The sequence below is a fragment of the Schistocerca piceifrons genome, chromosome 1 (genome assembly GCF_021461385.2).
Source record: "Schistocerca piceifrons isolate TAMUIC-IGC-003096 chromosome 1, iqSchPice1.1, whole genome shotgun sequence".
NCBI lineage: Eukaryota > Metazoa > Arthropoda > Insecta > Orthoptera > Acrididae > Schistocerca > Schistocerca piceifrons.
The window spans coordinates 1,021,320,606-1,021,340,680 of NC_060138.1; the positions used below are offsets into that span (position 1 = coordinate 1,021,320,606).

At 42.6% G+C, this 20,075-nt stretch overlaps 1 protein-coding gene and 1 non-coding gene across 2 annotated transcripts in view; one reads left to right on the forward strand and one right to left on the reverse strand.

The window, feature by feature from the left end:
• LOC124795882 overlaps positions 1 to 20,075 on the forward strand; it is a 507,389-nt gene that overhangs the window by 471,194 nt on the left and 16,120 nt on the right. The gene's annotated exons all lie outside the window — the stretch shown is intronic.
• Trnas-uga lies at positions 17,523 to 17,597 on the reverse strand. The gene has a single exon. It is a non-coding gene; the product is annotated as a tRNA-Ser (tRNA).

The window sequence follows — 20,075 nt, forward strand, 5'->3', positions numbered from 1 at the left end:
TGGGACCGACGGCGTGCTATTCACCTGGAGAGAGATCAGAATTGCAGGGTGGATGTTCGAGTGTCTCCAATTCGAGTCTCCCAGCTGAGACTGGCATCCCAGGTCGAGCGGTGTCTTGTGTCGACTCGCGACCTGCACTGAACAACGGTAGTTTGCGACACATTCCTCATTCTCCGATGAATGTCTACCGGCAGCCAAGAAAAGAATAACAGCGTGGTGGTCCTGGATGGACGCATTTGGAAATAACATCGCCATAGTTCACGTTTCCACATTTGCTGCACGCAAGCTACTTTTCTTCTAGACGCTTGGCCACTGCAGATTCCACTTCTTTCATTTCTGGCCAAGCCCCGGCCATACAATAAATGTTGACGAAATCGGTAGTGACGAGTAGGCACAGGTCCCTTGTGAGCTTCAAACGAGATTTCGAAGCGCGCTGACAGACGGAACAGTCCACACAAGTCGCATTGCCCCGTGCACAGTTGGAGACATACTGCACTCTACTGAACTTCACTGAGGGGAATGTAAGCTTGAGTTGAAGTTGACTGGGGTATTAAACTAAAAAGATAACTGCGAAACAAAATCAAAACAACAGCTCTGCATCTATCGGGAATCTCTCACCCAGGACGAAGTCCCAACCGACTGTTAAAAAGCTCTGGTGACTCCCATATGTACAGACAGATATTACTTAGGAGAAGAAGAGGTCCTTAGCCGATTTCGCTGAAAAATCTTTATTGTAGACAACCAGTTACGGTAAAACTAAGTTACTATCCTCAGATCTTCATGAAGGTTACTGTAAATATCTTGTGCCAGTTACACACAAAATCTTTTCATTGAATTCCAGGTACATAATGTAAACATTTTATGTGTAACTGGCACAAGATGTTTGTAATAACCTTTATGAAGATCTGAAGATGGTAACTTACTTTTACCGAAACTGGTTGTGTACAATAAAGTTTTTGTAGCAGTCTCGGCTAAAAAGTTCTTCTCCTAAGTAATCACTACAGATGGTCCCTTCGCCGGCCTTTGTGACCGAGCTGTTCTAGGCGCTTCAGTCCGGAACCGCCCTGCTGCTACGGTCGCAGGTTTGAATCCTGCCTGGGGCATGGATGTGTGTGATATCCTTAGATTAGTTAGGTTTAAGTAGTTCTAAGTCTAGGGAACAGATGACCTCAGATGTTAAATCCCATAGTGCTCAGAGCCATTTTTGACGGCCCCTTCGAGCTCAACATGAGTAAACTAACAGACAGATATCCCTGCGATCAGTTCGCTGCAAAATTCCTGAACACATTCTGATTTCGAACATGATAAATTTACTTGAGACAGAAAAGTTCATGTCCACAAGTCGGCACTGATTTAGAAAACATCGCTCGTGCGAGACTCAGCTTGCCCTTTCCCCGCAATCCAACTTGCCACGGATGGAGGGCAACAGGCAGATTCCATATTCTTAGATTCGGCGAGTGTTCACCGGAGACAAAGGTATCGTCAGGAGTGCCCCAGGGGAGTGTGGGAGGATCGCTCTTATTTTCTATCTACATAAACGACCAAGCGGACAGGTTTTATGGCCTACAGCGATTTACGGCTGTTTGCTGATGAGTTTGTAGTGTACGGGAATGGGTCGTCCTTGAGTGGCTATATTTCTAAAATATTTCTGTTTACTGATGACACTAGCTTGGTAGTAAAGGATGTTGTGTGCAACATTGACTCGGTTTCAAATAGTGCAGTACATGACCTCAGTTCATGGCTTATACAAAATAAACTAACGCTAAATCACAGTAAGATTCAGTTTTTACAGTTTCTAACACACAATTCAACAAAACCTGACGTTTTAATTTCACAGAATGGGCATATGATTAGTGAAACTGAAAAGTTCAGATTTCTAGGTGTTCAGATAGATAGTACGCTGTAGAGGAAAGCCCACGTTCAGGATCTTGTTCAAAGACTTAATAATGCCATTTTTACTATTCGAACGGTATCAGAAGTGAGTGATCGTTCGTCACGAAAATTAGTCTACTTTGGTTATTTTCATTCGCTATTGTCGAATTGTATTATATTTTGGGGTAACTCTTCTCATTCTAAAAGGATATTTTTGGCTCAGAAACGGGCTGTACGGGCAATAAGTGGTGTTAGTTCACGAACCTCTTGTCGACCTCTGTTCACGAGTCTGGGTATTTTGACATTGGCCTCTCAATACGTATATTCCTTGTTACCAATATTAGTTTATTCCCAAGAATAAGCAGCTTTCACTCGGTTAATACTCGGCAGAAATCAAACCTGCATTTGGATCGGACTTCCTTAACTCTTGTGCAAAAAGGTGTGCAGTGTACTGCTGCATCCATTTTCAATAAGCTGCCACTCTAATTCAAAAATCTTAGCAGTAATCCACGCGCTTTCAAATCAAACCTTCAAATCTGAAGAGTTTCCTGATGGGTCATTCCTTCCATTCTGCCGAGGAGTTCCTTGAAAAATTAAGCTGATTTTTATTGTATTGCTGATAGCGTTTACTTAAACTTATGGACGGACTTTTTTAAGGTTCATGAACAGTTATTTTTATCTGTTATTACGTTTATGTTGTAATTTCATGCACTTACACGTTCCATGACCTTCGCGATTTGCTCCTCAATTTGGTCCTACGGAACTTGACGAGTAAATAAATAAATAAATACATGGTGACGTAGACAGACTTTCTAGTTGATGTGATGAAAGGCAATTTGCTCTAAATGTTGAAAAATGTAATTTAATGCGCATCAGTGGGAAAAACAATCATGTAACGTTTGAATACAACACTAGTAATGTGCTGCTTGACACAGTCTCATTGATAATGTATCTAGGCGTACTGTTGCAAAACAGTGTGAAATGCAGTGAGCATGTCTATGTGGAAGTCGGGAAGGGGTGCTCGACTTCGGTTTATTGGAAGAATTTTGGGAATGTGTATCTCATCTACAAAGGAGACGGCGTACGACCCATTCTTGACTACACCTCGAGAGTTTGCGATTCCCACCAGGTCGGATTAAATGAGGACATCGGAGAAATTCCGAGGCTTGATTTTAAATTTGTTATCGATAGGTTAGATCAGCATGCAGGTATTACGGAAGCTTTTCGTGAACTCAAATGGTAATTCCTGCAGGGAAGACAACACCGTTTTCGGGAGTTATTACTGCGAAAATTTAAAGAATCGTCATTTTAGGCTGACTGCAGATCGATTCTGCTGCCTTCTACTCACATTTCGCGTAAAAACCACGAAGATATGCTGAGAGAAATTAGGGCTCGCACGGAGGCTTATAGACAGTCGTTGTTTCCTCACTCTATTTGCAAGTGTAACAGAAAAGGAAAATAGTAATAATAGTATGTGGTAATCTAACCCGCGCACGTACAGTGGCTTGTAGAGTATGTATGTTGATGTGGAATAGAAAATGAAAGGGGTCTCTTCGAAAGGAACATCTTTACACGCCTTTGAATGTGCTGCAGGATAACATTCAGTGCCGTGGTTTGTAACGTTGTTGAATTCTTCTTGTAATACTATGTACAAGGTGGACGAGACTTAGCTATTCAAGCCTCTCCCACTCTTGCACGGCATCAAGAACACACGAGGCTGCACTCAGCGGTTTCCTGTGGACAAAAGAGTCCATAAAGAGTTTCCTATCAAAACACCACAAGCTGTACAAGTCATGAGCGCGTTGCAAAACCTGTTTTGGGCAGTTTATTTGGCGGCATCGATACAAATCTCAGGTACATGCAGGGCTCGGTTCCCCAAGTTTATCACCGATGATATGCTTAACAATTTCCTGATATCATTTGAAAATTTCTCCTAGGATCGAACTAGAGAGTCGTGATGTACCAAATATTGTTGACAAATGCTTACAGTCGTTATGGAAGCATAGTTTTAACGGTTAACGTAAGTACAGCTGGCAAAGTGTGTGTCTGCCACACCGAAGATAAACCACGCTGATACTGTGCAACACCATCTCAAGTCTCTATAAAGGCCTCAACGCGTCTAGAAGCCTAGAGGTTTCTTTGGGTAAGCCATATTAAGCTGAAGCCACACAATGATATTTATATCCTGTTGGGATACGAAAATACAGATATGTTGAATCCTGCCTTCCACCCGCTTTCCAAATAGTCCCAGACATTTCCTGTATATTTAGTGGGCCAGTGGAGACGCGATAGGGCATCTGAGTGTTCGTCAAGCCTGGAATGTGTGCGTGCAGCCCTGTCAATACGGCTGTCGTCGTCTTGGATACTCGCCACGAATACAGAGCAACACTTGATACTTCTACAACAATGATGTAGGTTGAAGCAATGAAGAAAAATATCTACCAGCACTGGAATTCGAACCGAGGTCTCCTGCTGACTAGGCAGATGTGCTAACCATTGCGCCACCGTCTCACACAGATTACTGTAGCATGTCTCCCTCTCCGATGCAAATTCCAATTCATGCCTCAGTCTACTGCTATTCCTCTCCTCAACTCGTATCAGTGTTGCAGAGGCTCTTCAATATTGGAATAGCAACTTAACAATGAACAAAACGGTAACGTGAACTGGGTATACTTAATATATCGCTTGCTAAGTTGGAAATCAACACTCTGGGTCACGGTCATGGTACCTCAATGAGTGTAACCAAGTCATCGTGCGAAAAATAAGCCGAAAACATTATAGAGCTACTCACATCCTGAACTGCAGTCTCCGTACACTGCGGTTAAACGCCTCATTGAGGTGTCGGTGCACTCGAAGCCTTGCCTCATCTGAAAAGGGGCAAAATCGCTACTCTTCAACACGCCTTCAGTCAACTACTGCTGTGTTGGTAAAGCTAGTAAAAAGCAGTCTGGATCGTACAGTCATTTATTAAAAATATGATAGGTTTCGGCCTCTAGTAGTAGGTCATCTTCAGATAACGTATCGTGTGGCTGACGATGACGGCGCTTGGCGCAGCTATGCTGACTGCAGCCAGCAATTTTGCTACTGGGGTCATCACAGCTATTCGAAGCGTCATCATCGTCAGCCAGATGGTGCATTATCTGAAGATGGCCGACTACTTGAGGCCGAAAACGCTCATATTTTTAATAAATGACTTCACAATCGAGGCTATTTTTTACAAATTTTACTTTACTGAAAGGTCCATGTTAACTCCCAATAATGCTATCAAAATTTTTGTGAGCTTGTGTTCGGCCCATAAAAGATAGCCATATGTAAATATCCACTGCACAGAATTCCTTTCCCATTGCTCACTTGGAAAATGGTTTAGATGGTCCTCCGTTATTGATAGCAACAGTTCATATCGGCTTCGAAAACGATTGTCGCTAGCAAAGCATGGCACTCTTCTCTGCTCCCTGTTCGTGACGATCTTTTTACAGCCACTGTGACCACGTTATGTGGCTACAAGTGGTAAAAGAAGGAATTTTAGGGTTTAACCTTCGTTCACCGTCGAGGTAAAGACGGAGCACAAGTTCAGATTTGTCAAGGATGGGAAAGGAAATCGGTCATGCCCTTCTCAAAGAACCTTGCCGCATTTGATATAGGGAAATCGGGACAGATGGCTGCATGTCTGAACCGTCGTCCTCCCGAATGTGAGTCCGGTGTGCTAACCATTGCGCCTCCTTGCTCAGTAATGCGTGTGGTATACCACGCCTTGTAGTCACATTGAACAGTCTACGTAGATGCACCAACAAATCGGGACACTCCATTCTCACTGTGGGCATCGAAATGTCAAACACAATAGATCCTTTCTGATATTCTGTTGCGTCTGCACTTCGACCCATCAATCTGCACTGATTAAATACAATCGACAGGAAATTGTGGTATCACATCTCAATACCACCCACGGCGCATCAAGGTTGGTAACGGAAAGGCAAGTTTCTGTGTGACGCCGACAGCCGCCGCGCAGGATCTGGCAGACCAAGTGGTGCGTGTCTGCTGAGTCACCTCCATCGGCTCTGTACTACGACTGTCCTCTGCCACCGCAATATAGGATGGTTGGGGGCAGTCGCTCAGCCCACTTGCACTTGGAGCCCTACACTGCAACACCTTCGTTCGTGCTTTGTTGAAAATGAGATATCTGGACTCCGTTTCTTCCTTTGTTATATGTAATGAGGCTTCGTACACTTGGAGAAATACAAGTTAAGTAAACCTCCTGTCTGTTGTGTTAACTTGCTCGCTGATAATTTCTGCTCCTGTCCAGCTACCCTACGACGACAGTCACCGCGCGACTGTGTAGCCAACCCCTACTTACCGTTGTGTACGAGCTAGTATGCAACAAATATACCACCATTTCACTTTCATGACCTATGCCACCTTGGAGGGTCACATTGCCGAATGGTAGTGCCAGATCGCACCATCTACAGCGCCTCAAAGCGAGCGCTGTTTTCCATTAAGAGGACGACTATGAATTTGTTCGGTGAGCTTATTTGGATAGAATGTTCCTCCGAAGTTTGACACAAAGTCGAATATGCTAGGAGGGTTTTAAGGATTACGTGTAGAATTACGAAGGGAAAAATTTTGAACAATGCTATCTGCCTGTTGACATCTGACACACATCTTTGCTACTGAAGTCTCCGTGTCACTGAATCTGTGCATCAGCTGCTACTCGTTGTTTGAGAAGGAGCAATCATGTTTTGGTCTTCGAATGTCTTCTATTTAAACTATGGTTGTCGCCTTCTTTGAAAGCGATGTTACTGAAATTCAGTATTTCTGAAGTATTCGGCATATGGTACCGCGTGAGAATGACTTAATGAGCAAACTCTCTGTCTGATAAACGTTTGTAAAGGGCGTTACTGGTTGGAACAGAAAGAAAAGAAACAGGTTTCTTTGCTCAAATACTCCAAGAGTAATTGCCTTTAGCTAGAATTTTGTTCAGACCAGTTTTGTATTTTGCACAAGCTGTCTGGTGATGCGTGCATATTTCTTTTCTTTTGTCATGCAATTTGTTTCTAAATTTTTCACTGTTTTAATTTGAATCATAACGGCAACAATGTTTGACTGAATCAGTAATATTGAAACGAATATCTAACATAGAAAGCGGGCATACTGTCATTTACATGAAAATTAGAAAATGGAACGAAGAGAACGATGCATACATGTAGAAAAGTGGAGCATGCAATTTGGTATATCGACTTCAAAATATAAATGCTCTGGGACCAACAATTTTCAGGGTAACAAAAAATATATTTCTGTCAGTTCACGCAATTCTTTACAGCTCTGATAGCCTGTAGTTTCACGTACGAGGGACGTTCAATAAGTAATGCAACTACCTTTTTGCGCCGAGTTTCGGTTGAAAGAATGCGGAGTTTTTTGTGGGTCATCGTGGAATGTTCTCGGTGCAGCCCCTATGGTTTGATGAAGTTCCATAGGTGGAGGCGCTATACGTAGACCCAAAATGGCGTCTATAATGGAGGTGCGTTCCAAGCAAAGAACCGTGGCTGAGTTTCCTTTGGTGGAAAACCAGAGCTTCACGTATATTCATAACCGCCTGCAGAATGTCTAAGGACATCTGGCATTGAACAAAAGAACGGTGAGTCGTTGTCTGAGGCGTCTGTCAACATCGCAACAAGGTCGGGCATACCTGCCCCATCTCCCGTGTGTGGCTGGTCCCGGCGGAGGTTCGAGTCCTCCCTCGGGCATGAGTATGTGTGTTTGTTCTTAGGATAATTTAGGTTAGGTAGTGTGTAAGCTTAGGGACTGATAACCTTAGCACTTAAGTCCCATAAGATTTCACACACATTTGAACATTTCAACCCATCTCCCGCGTGCCGGCCAGCTGCACATAATTCAATGTTGGAACGAGCGGATACTCTCATTCGTGATCACAATCAAACATGTCGCTCCACAACTGGCCTCGTGTAAGTCTGTGTGCCCAAGAGGAACTCACAAAACTTCATTGGTCCAACCTACAGCCCGGATCTCGCGCTTTCTGATTTCCATCTGTTCGGCCCAGTGAAGGATGCAGTCTGCAGGAAGCAGTAAGTGGCTGATGCGGAGGTTACTGATGCAGGAAGACGTTGGCCCCGATGTCGACCAGTAGAGAGAACAGAGATTATGCTGAAAAATAGGATTTTGCAGCCAAACGATTGTGGAACAATGTGAGGTATTGGAATCCTGAATAAAACCAATCTGTTTTCTGAAAAATATAGTGTTGCTTTACGTATTAATCTCCTTTTCTGTTGTTTCATGCGAAAGCGCGACCAGTCTATGATAACACGGTATACACTCTTTGTTTCAACAGAATATTTGTGTCCACCAGGATCGCAACTATAATTTTTTTTGGCGGTAGCCAGTATTGGTTTATGTAACTAACCATTTTGGGATTTTTCACTACCAGAGAAATAAATTATATTTATTAACTATATCGTATAGCATGATGTTACTGACATTGTTCCACATCACAGTTTCGTGTGACGTGTCAACTTCAACTATTCAAAGAAGACCGCGTCTGTCTTAGTGAGCACTACTTTTCAAGATGAGTAGCGAACTTGTCCGCCTTCGGCTGATAACATGAGTTCTCATCAGTGTAATTGTCCTAGGAAGCCTACAGATTCATTCCCCAGGTATGTCGTCTTCGACTGAGATGACGGCCACTGTCAGCTGGAGGTTGTCGGTGGATTTTCTTTGATCCATCTGTGAGTCTGCGGGGAGGCCGGAATGAGTCGCGCTGAGTGGAACGAGGGCCCAGAGGCGCCTCCGGCTGATTGGTATGCGTGCGGCGCCGGCCGTACGCTGATTAAACCGGGCCGTCGCTCGGCTGGCGACTACCAAACTACAGGCGCGAGTCCCAGCCTAACCTACTAGCAGGCTCCGGTGACGACTCATCGGACATACCGCGCGTCATGTATGACCCAGAAATATTCTCCCCTTTTGCAAAATATGTTAATCACTGTATTTTGTCTTCATGATTCCGCTAAATTCTGACTGTGATGAACTACGTTTAATAAGTGCACGCCGGTTTTGAGAATTGTGTTTATCGCTGTGGGGCAGCACACGTACTCGAGCTTTCCTTCATCTGGTTCTACATCTACATCTACACTCCGCAAGCCACCCAACGGTGTGTGGCGGAGGGCACTTACGTGCCACTGTCATTACCTCCATTTCCTGTTCCAGTCGCGTATGGTTCGCGGGAAGAACGACTGTCTGAAAGCCTCCGTGCGCGCTCGAATCTCTCTAATTTTACATTTGTGATCTCCTCGGGAGGTATAAGTACGGGGAAGCAATATATTCGATACCTCATTGTTGTGGCGTAACAAGACAGCTACGCCACACTGAAGTAGCCGAAAGGCACGCGTAATCTCACGTTGGCTAAAGAGAGGTCTGAAACAGGATACGTAATGAATGGTAGCAAGAAAAGTACGTAGCTGCTATAATACTTAACTTTTAATCCTTCATTTGAATACAGCATTCCTTGATGATACAAGTGAGACTCTATCTTAAAATGGTTAATGGCGCCTTGCTAGTCGTAGCCATTGACTTGTTGTTGTTGTTGTGGTCTTCAGTCCTGAGACTGGTTTGATGCAGCTCTCCATGCTACTCTATCCTGTGCAAGCTTTTTCATCTCCCAGTACCTACTGCAACCTACATCCTTCTGAATCTGCTTAGTGTATTCATCTCTTGGTCTCCCTCTACGATTTTTACCCTCCACGCTGCCCTCCAATACTAAATTGGTGATCCCTTGATGCCTCAGAACATGTCCTACCAACCGATCCCTTCTTCTGGTCAAGTTGTGCCACAAACTTCTCTTCTCCCCAATCCTATTCAATACTTCCTCATTAGTTATGTGATCTACCCATCTAATCTTTAGCATTCTTCTGTAGCACCACATTTCGAAAGCTTCTATTCTCTTCTTGTCCAAACTATTTATCGTCCATGTTTCACTTCCACACATGGCTACACTCCATACGAATACTTTCAGAAATGACTTCCTGACACTTAAATCAATACTGGATGTTAACAAATTTCTCTTCTTCAGAAACGCCTTCCTTGCCATTGCCAGTCTACATTTTATATCCTCTCTACTTCGACCATCATCATTTATTTTGCTCCCCAAATAGCAAAACTCCTTTACTACTTTAAGTGCCTCATTTCCTAATCTAATTCCCTCAGCATCACCCGACTTAATTAGACTACATTCCATTATCCTTGTTTTGCTTTTGTTGATGTTCATCTTATATCCTCCTTTCAAGACACTGTCCATTCCATTCAACTGCTCTTCCAAGTCCTTTGCTGTCTCTGACAGAATTACAATGTCATCAGCGAACCTCAAAGTTTTTATTTCTTCTCCATGAATTTTAATACCTACTCCGAATTTTTCTTTTGTTTCCTTTACTGCTTGCTCAATATACAGATTGAACAACATCGGGGAGAGGCTACAACCCTGTCTTACTCCCTTCCCAACCACTGCTTCCCTTTCATGCCCCTCGACTCTTATAACTGCCATCTGGTTTCTGTACAAATTGTAAATAGCCTTTCGCTCCCTGTATTTTACCCCTGCCACCTTTAGAATTTGAAAGAGAGTATTCCAGTCAACATTGTCAAAAGCTTTCTCTAAGTCTACAAATGCTAGAAACGTAGGTTTGCCTTTCCTTAATCTTTCTTCTAAGATAAGTCGTAAGGTCAGTATTGCCTCGCATGTTCCAGTGTTTCTACGGAATCCAAACTGATCTTCCCCGAGGTTGGCTTAGCTGAAGGCTATTCTAACTGTCTCTCGGCAAATGAGAGAAAGGCTTCGTCAGTGTAGTCGCTAGCAAAGTCGTCGTACAACTGGGGCGAGTGCTATTCCGAATCTCGAGACCTGCCTTGTGGTGGCGCTTGGTCTGCGATCCCTGACAGTGGCGACACGCGGGTCCGACATGTACTAGTGGACCGCGGCCGATTTAAAGCTACCACCTAGCAAGTGTGGTGTCTGGCGGTGACACCACACTCATCCAGAAACGCACTCTGTCGAAACCTGGACAGCAAGCTACACCGCGATGCAGAGCGCCTCTCTTGCAGTCTGCCACTTGAGTTTGCTAAACATCTCCGTAACGCTATCTCGCTTACCAAATAACCCTGTGACGAAACGCGCCGCTCTTCTTTGGATCTTCTCTATCTTCTCCGTCAACCCGACCAGGAACGGATCCCACACTGATGAGCAATACTCAAGTATAGGTCGAACGAGTGTTTTGTAAGCCACCTCCTTTGTTGATGGACTACATTTTCTAAGGACCACCCAATGAATCTCAACCTGGTACCCGCCTTACCAACAATTAATTTTATATGATCATTCTACTTCAAATCGTTCCGTACGCACACTCCCAATTATTTTACAGAAATAACTGCTACCGGTGTTTGTTCCGCTATCATATAATCATACAATAAAGGATCCTTCTTTCTATGTATTCGCAATACATTACATTTGTCTATGTTAAGGGTCAGTTGCCACTCCCTGCACCAAGTGCCTATCCGCTGCAGATCTTCCTGCATTTCGCTACAATTTTCTAATGCTGCAACTTCTCTGAATACTACAGCATCATCCGCGAAAAGCCGCATGGAACTTCCGACACCATCTACTAGGTCATTTATATATATTGTGAAAAGCAATGGTCCGATAACACTCCCCTGTGGCACGCCAGAGGTTACTTTAACGTCTGTAGACGTCTCTCCATTGAGAACAACATGCTGTGTTTTGTTTGCTAAAAACTTTTCAATCCAGCCACACATCTGGTCTGATATTCCGTAGGCTCTTACTTTGTTTATCAGGCGACAGTGCGGAACTGTATCGAACGCCTTCTGGAAGTCAAGGAAAATAGCATCTACCTGGGAGCCTGTATCTAATATTTTCTGGGTCTCCTGAACAAATAAAGCGAGTTGGGTCTCACACGATCGCTGTTTCCGGAATCCAAGTTGATTCCTACAGAGTAGATTCTGGGTTTCCAGAAATGACATGATACACGAGCAAAAAACATGTTCTAAAATTCTACAACAGATCGATGTCAGAGACATCTGCTCGACGGGATTACCTGTGCTCTTTTTCAATCATTTGGAACCTGTGCTCTTTTTCAATCATTTGGAACCTTCCGTCCCTATAGAGACTTGCGGTACACGGTTGTTAGAAGGGGGCAAGTTCTTTCGCGTACTCTGTGTAGAATCGAATTGGTATCCCGTAAGGTGCTTTTCCTGTTTCTCCCTGTGGAAAGGCAGTCATTTTCAAATACCTGGGTTACCATTTGTAGACTTCGAAAAAGCTTTTGACAGTGTTGATTCCCCGGCAGAAGTGGGTGTGCGGTTCTAGGCGCTGCAGTCTGAAACCGCGAGACCGCTACGGTCGCAGTAAGATGTTATGTTGGAGAGGGGGAGGGAAGAGGGTGGAAACGAAGAGGAACACAATGAGATGTGTAGAGTAAGAAGATTCAGAAGGATTCAGGTTGCAGGATGCAGTAGTTATTAGGAAATCAAGAGCCATGTACAGGATAGAGTAACATGGAGAGCTGCATCAAACCAGTCTTTGAACTGAAGATAACAACAACAACAACAACAACAAGAATAAGGACCACCATTTTAATGTAGTGACTTCTATGTTGCAAAAGCCGTTAAGTTCAGTCCAGTGAAGTTCACGTAAAATAAGTTTACACTAGATTAATGACAAATTACGTGATGCCTGAGATGTTTAGAAAGCTCTCTCGTTGAAGGGTCACACAAAATTGTAATCACAACTGTTCGTTGCATCTAGCTGACAGGAAATACACCATACGCTAGTGTCTTGCTGGTAACGTAATTGGTGGAGTTGAGTGTGAGACACCGAGGCAGAAGTCGCCCGAAGGAAGATCTAGTGTGAGCCACGAGCGACACACGCTAGCATGAATGAGTAGAAAGACACGAATTCCCATTGTGAAAACTAGCAGATAGAAATCTTCAAAATTTAATGTAATTTAAAGTTTATATGAAAATACTACACCGAGATGGAGAACAGTAGTTTCGGATGGACAACTTTCTTTCACGTGTGTAGTATTGGACAGTAGTTTTGTTGTCATTCGTTATGGGAAGGGCAAAACGAGAGGCCGAAACTCAGTGCTGATACGGTCAGTTTGCACCAGATCGGATACATTGAGAGACCTATGAAATGAAGAAAAAACTGAGGCTACAGTTAAACGTTTCGTTGTTGCGCGTGGCAAGGCGCCCTCAGACCGCGCACCAACCCTGCGCGGCCCACACAGTGACCTTTCGAGGATGAAGTGGTACTGGTTGATTTGCGTGTAGATTTTCCGTTGCCCATATTCTACAATTCTGTGTATTGACATATCCTGTCAGATCGAAGTGGGTTTCGTCTGTCCACAGAACCTTCCACGACCAATCACTGTCCACTTCCATGCGAGTAATAAATTCTAAAGCAAAGACCTCTCTTGCTGGCAGGTCAGCAGGAAGCAACTCGCGCACAAGGGTAATTTTGAATGGACAGCAAAGAAGAATTTTTCGCAAGATTTTACGCACCGTGCTCACGGGTATGTCCAATATTCGGGTAATTCTCCGTGCACTACACGTTTGCACACCACCATTCGTCTCCTGCATTGCTGTGGCCACTGCTTCCACTGACGTCGAATCAATTTACTTCCTCCCTCTACTAGGTTACACACCAGAAGAACCCGTCCTTTCGAATTTCCGAATCATTTCATCCAGACCCACGGCAGTCATCGCACCAACTCCTTTTTCAAACCCTTCAGTGTCCGGAACTTCTGCAGAGCGACATGTGCACAGTCATCATTCCTATAATCCAGCTTTACAAGCAGAGCGAGATCCTGCATTGAAACAGTCATGGCGAACGTCGCAGACGCGAAAGGAGGAAAAGCCGCGAACCCGGCGTGTTTATACCAACTTCAGTGGGTCGTCCGCACGACACATGTTTCATTTACGTATTATGACACATACAGCGCCATCTAATGATCAACATTCACACTATTTTTTTCTTCTGCCATACGTTTTCCCCGTTCTCCGATAATATTCCGTTGCAATTTGACCTCATTCTGACCAGTGGTGTTATTGCTACAGCGTTTTGAAAGTTTAATTATAATCACCCTGTAATGGATGTAAGGACTATGACTTGTGTCTCGGTCATTTCAAATGATAGTTCAATGATTTAACTTCACTCGGTTCTTTCTGGTGGTGGATCATCATCGTTATGATAGTCGTGTCCTACTCCATACGAAACTGCGAAAGGGACATTAGACGCACTTTCAAGTGATGAGTTCTTCGCTGCGAAAGCGTCTCTGTTTCTGAACCAACAACTAAAATGTCTTCTGTCTCAGTGTTGCTGCGACTTATGTTCAGGTATAACCCCCTCAACAAAGTTTAAGTTTCCACTGATTTTAATTGTTCTGTACCTACAGGGAAAGATTAAGGATAGGAGAACTTCGTACAACAAAGCATTATGAATGGAGATGCATTCAGAAACTAACGGGTTCGTTGTAAAGAAGCGTAAACGAGTTTACAGCGCCTTATACCATGCGGGAGGTAGACAAAATCGAGTCAGAAGTTTGAAGTAGTGCAAAACCGCTGTATACCCAAAATCGTGTTATAATCATTTTTAGTGTACTGGATACGACGTACGCATTAAGGAAAGTCATTTTCAATTGAAATTAGAAGAGTCGTATTCACCAGAAATGTAATCGATCCATATATAGTTTCACCGTTACAGGCATACCAAATAAATTGTTTTACTTTTTGTAACACTACCACAATACGCTTTTTTACTACGCCATAATCGGTTCTGATCGTCAGACTAAAGGCACATGCTGCAAGCGATGACGAAAAGTTCTCGTTGATGAAATGCTTTTTTATTGTGTTATAAGAAAAATAAAAGTAACACAGTCAATCTGCATGGATAGTACGCCGTTTTTTCAGAGTCCACAGTAAGGTTCGTGAAAGACCAAGAAGTTTTTGATAACGAGTTATCAGTGATAACTAGATATTTCTGAAAAAGTTGATTTGAAAATTGTTATTTTAATATGGGTTTAAAACTTTTCAATACTTTCGTGAAACAAACGGCACTTGACAAAAGTATTTTGTTAGTGATAATTCTAGTCATTGTTTCTCACACTGAATCATGGAAAATGCTATTTTTAATTTGTTTTCGCTCATAGTATTGCAATATATTTTTCCTCATAGTGAATAAAAGCTCTAAAAACAGCAACTCATAGAGGAACTATGCAGCGGTTCTTGCCATGAGGTGTGATAAGGGAGTCACAAACTTGAAGCCGGCGTTGGCTGTGACAGTTGCCCCAAACATTAACTTCTGGTAGCAGTTTTTTGATTAAAATTGCCAACTTGCATCATTTACGGCTGCACTAATTAGTCTGATTATAATCTAAAGTCTAAATGAGTTACATTTCATTCTAAGTGGACCTGTACAAGCAATATTTTCTTTTATTTACATGAATTTTGATTGCGCTGTTTACTTTTCTGCAGTTGTTTTATTTCTATCATTTACTACCAATCCAGCTCTAAAAGCTCTCTGTGTGACCACTGCGAGAAAGAAAGACTGCAAAACGACCAAAACTAGCAAAATATTTACTCTGCATTTGCGGAAAGAGGACGTAGAACACTATCAGTTCTGTCAGTCCGTATTAAGGTGAATGATGTCTTACGAAAGCAGCCTTGCCACATTACATATTTCTCTTCTTGTTTAATCGAGACGTATAGGAAAATAAACTTACATTAAGCCGGCGCTTCAGTCCGGAACCGTGCTGCTGCTACGGTCGCAGGTTCGAATCCTGCCTCGGGCATAGATGTGTGTGATGTCGTTAGGTTAGTTAGGTTTAAGTAGTTCTAAGTCTAGGGGACTGATGACCTCAGATGTTGAGTCCCACAGTGCTTTGAGCCATTTTTTTGAACTTACATCAATGACGATAAATAGTCCGTGTCACTGGATTAAATATGTATTTAAGACGAGAAAAAAGTTCGAATATCCGTTCCTGACACTATGTTATTATCTAAAGCATTGTTTCACTTTACTGTTTAAAACAGACGTTGCGTGTGCACGACAGACCTTAAAAACAAGAAGCAATCGTCAGCAGTAGTCTGCTTATGTTTTTGGGACATCCAATATGACGGTTGCGGCTGCATACAGCAGAAGTGTGTTGTGCTTGTTATTTTTGTATAACGTTCAGTAATTATAAATACCACCGTTAAATCGCAGGAAAACCTCACATCCCTGGTAAAATATACTGTTTTGTATTTTTCTGCCCGCCTGTGGACCTCACCTGATACGACTGACATACATTGGACAGAGAAGATCCGTCAGCTGTGGTGAATTCAGCTTCTTTAGGGGAAGAATAACCGAAATCAATGTCTCTGACCTCCAGGAATAGAAGTTTAGCTAGACGGTAGTTACCTCTACTAGTGTAAAAAGTTATCCACTTACAAGATTCAGCGATAAAGAGCTAGAGAGATAAATATTATGTTGATCATAGCGTGAAAAGGCACAGGAAGAAAGGCTATGGAATATAGGACAGCTTAAAAATAGCAACTTGTTATTTCAGAGAACTCGCCGACGAAGAATCTGAATTAGTTAAAAAATAAAAGACATGGAAACAGATATTCTGGCTGCAACTGAAACGAAGAAAAAAGTCTGCTGTGGAAGCACGGATGATTCTCTTTTTATTTCATCATCTTTAGAATACTGACGCAGTCTAACTATGACGTCACAATCCAAGACGGCCGATCCAGAACGCGGCACAGTCTAACTCCTCTCCTCCTATCGACTGGAAATTCAAATATTGGCGAGAAATTCAAAAATCTGATCGAAAATTCAGATTTTTCCTCCATCTGTGAAACATCTAAGTTGGCGAGGGATTGTTGCCATTGATTCGCACTAGAAAGTAGCTATAGCAAATTTCATCACTAACTGTTGGATATAGAGAGGATATTTTTATATATTCCACTTTTACTCCTAAATCAATGCACCGATTTCAACCAAACTCGGTACACATATCCGTTACTGTCAGCAAACAATCGCTGTGAGGGTAAGGACCACCTGTCTGCCGTAGTTCAGGGCATGTGACGTCATAAACAAGGAGTTGCGTGTAAAGCTGATCCATAATGCGTGGCATTGAAGTTTATTTCTTCTGTACTACTAACTTTATCCACAAAAAACTTTCGGAGACAGTCTAAATGCAGCTACAAAATTTACCATGATACCACACATAGTTCAGGAAATATGACGTTGTAAACACTGAGATGCGTGGAAAAATGCTGCATTAAGCATGAAGTCTTAATACATTTTTTCCTTGCTACTACGACATTCCTACGGTCGAGTAAGCATAAGGAAATCCCTGACACCTGAAAGCACTTAAGAAGCTTTCAACTTCGAAGCGCAAACGGCTGTAGTCAGAAACACTAGCCGTCTGTAGAACTATGAAGACGCGTTACCAAAAAGAGCTGGATATAAGATATATGCAAAAATTTTAACTCTAAGGCTACGAGCAAAAGTTGAAATAATTTTATTTGAAGACCGAGTGGATTTAGTTTTCGACAAACAATGGATAATATGAAACTTCCTGGCAGATTAAAACTGTGTGCTCGACCGAGACTCGAACTCGGGACCTTTGCCTTTCACGGGCAAGTGCTCTACCAACTGAGCTACCGAAGCACGACTCACGCCCGGTACTCACAGCTTTACTTCTGCCAGTACCTCGTCTCCTACCTTCCGAACTTTACAGAAGCTCTCCTGCGAACCTTGCAGGACTAGCACTCCTGAAAGAATCTGCCAGGAAGTTTCATATCAGCGCACACTTCGCTGCAGAGTGAAAATCTCATTCTGGAAACATACCCCAGGCTGTGGCTAAGCCATGTCTCCGCAATATCCTTTCTTTCAGGAGTGCTAGTCCTTCAAGGTTCGCAGGAGAGCTTCTGTAAAGTTCGGAAGGTAGGAGACGAGGTACTGGCAGAAGTAAAGCTGTGAGTACCGGGCGTGTGTCGTGCTTCGGTAGCTCAGTTGTAGAGCACTTGCCCGCGAAAGGCAAAGGTCCCGAGTTCGAGTCTCGGTCGGGCACACAGTTTTAATCTGCCAGGAAGTTTCATATCAGCGCACACTTCGCTGCAGAGTGAAAATCTCATAATGGATAATATATTTTATTTAAAGATATTGATAAATAAAGAAGAAAATTTAATAATGAGGTACAAAATAGGTTTCATCGACTATCTCAAGCCGTTTGAAAGTTTAAACAGGACAAACTCTGGTCTATATTACAAGAAAATGGGAATCCAGGACATTTGATATTGGCCACAAGAAGCTTATGTAATTAAACTAAATTTGTAATAAAAACAAGGAACGAAATAAGTAAGAATGAAATCATAACTAACCAAGGAATTAACAAGGTTGCTGTCTTCCTCTAATTTTATTCAGTTTATGTATAAACGACATGATTAAAAATGGGAACGAAAAACAACAAAGAGAGTAAACTGGATTAGAACCATTATCTATAAACATTAATCTATGCTGATGTCAAACTGTAATAACCACTTCAGAAGACGAATTGCAAAGAAATATTTTTACACTGAACCATACTGGCCAAAGTTATGATTTCCAAATATTTATGGATAAGACAAAAGAAATGGCATTCCGAGTAAAAAAGTAGGTGCGCTCAAAAACAGTTACATAAAACAAAATCATCGAGGAAGTAGGTCATTTTAAGTACCTGGGCTGCGACATTTCATTCGATTATGATAAAGATATAAAGAGTAAAACATCAAAATTGCAGTGTGTCGGTGGAACAGTAAAAAGTACATTAAACAAAAAGACGACGAATGGGACGTAACTGAAATTCTATAAAAACACTAACTGTTCCAGTGCAGTACAACGGATCTGAGACTTAAATAGGAAGGATAGCATAAGTCGAATAGTGAATACCTGCATTGCCTTCTTTGGTGAAGGAATTGCGGAAACTTAGTAACTCCACTTTAGTGCCAGTATCGTCGGTAATACCACCTTCGCTATCGCGCAGTAAAGGTATTCATTGTGTCTTACCGCTGATATACTTCACATACAACCAGAATCTCTCTGAATTTTCCTCAGATTTCGAGAAAGTTTCGCTGTGAAAACTATTAAAAGCACATCGCACTGAATTTCGCGCGAAATTTCGAGCTTTTGTAAAACATAGTCTACGATAGAACTTTAAGAATTCTGCCGCATTATGACTCTTTTTCGTGGAGCTGAGACACTTACGGATTTGGGGTGGCTTCTTAATAATTGCTCTTATCCATTAGTTTCCGTGCGACACTGATACTGATGTGACTGCTTTTGGAAAAGCAGTATCGAAGTTCACTTTAAACAATGTTGAGAACGTAGAGATTTTAAGATGTACTTTTGGTTTCTCAAAATACTTCATCCCAGCTTTACCTCTCCAGTTATTTTGGAAAGTCTTGTATTTTGATTTCTGATAAATGTTGTCTGTAAGCTTGCAGTTTGCGGAATTTTTCCATTCCCACTTTCACTGCTCTGATAGTCCAATATCTTTTACAACTGCATCAGACTTTTCCTGTCGATGTTTATGACCACATGATCAATTACTGATGTAGTCATAGTAGAACCCTTGTTGCACTTTTGGCCAACGGGCAGTGCCAGAACTCTAAAGGGTATTCGTGGGGGTCCTAGTAGTTTCGTTCAGAATATTTGTGTTTATGTTTAAACCCTGCTCAAAATTATGTTAACTTTCGTGCTTGAGATTTTATTTAGAACCTCTGCTAATTGAAACTTCCTGGTAGATTAAAACTGTGTGCTGGACCGAGACTCAAACTCGGGACCTTTGCCTTTTGCGGGCAAGTGCTCTACCATCTGAGCTACCCAAGCACGACTCACGACCCGTCCTCACAGCTTCAGTTCTGCCAGTACGTCGTCTCCTACCTACCAAACTACACAGAAGCTCTCCTGCGAACCTTGCAGAACTAGCACTCCTGAAAGAAAGGATACTGCGGAGACATGGCTTGGCTGGGGGATGTTTCCAGAATGAGATTTTCAGTCTGCAGCGGAGTGTGCGCTGATGTGAAACTTCCTGGCAGATTATAACTGTGTGCCATATCGAGACTCAACTCGGCAGTTTTGCCTTTCGCAGGCAAGTGCTCTAGCATCT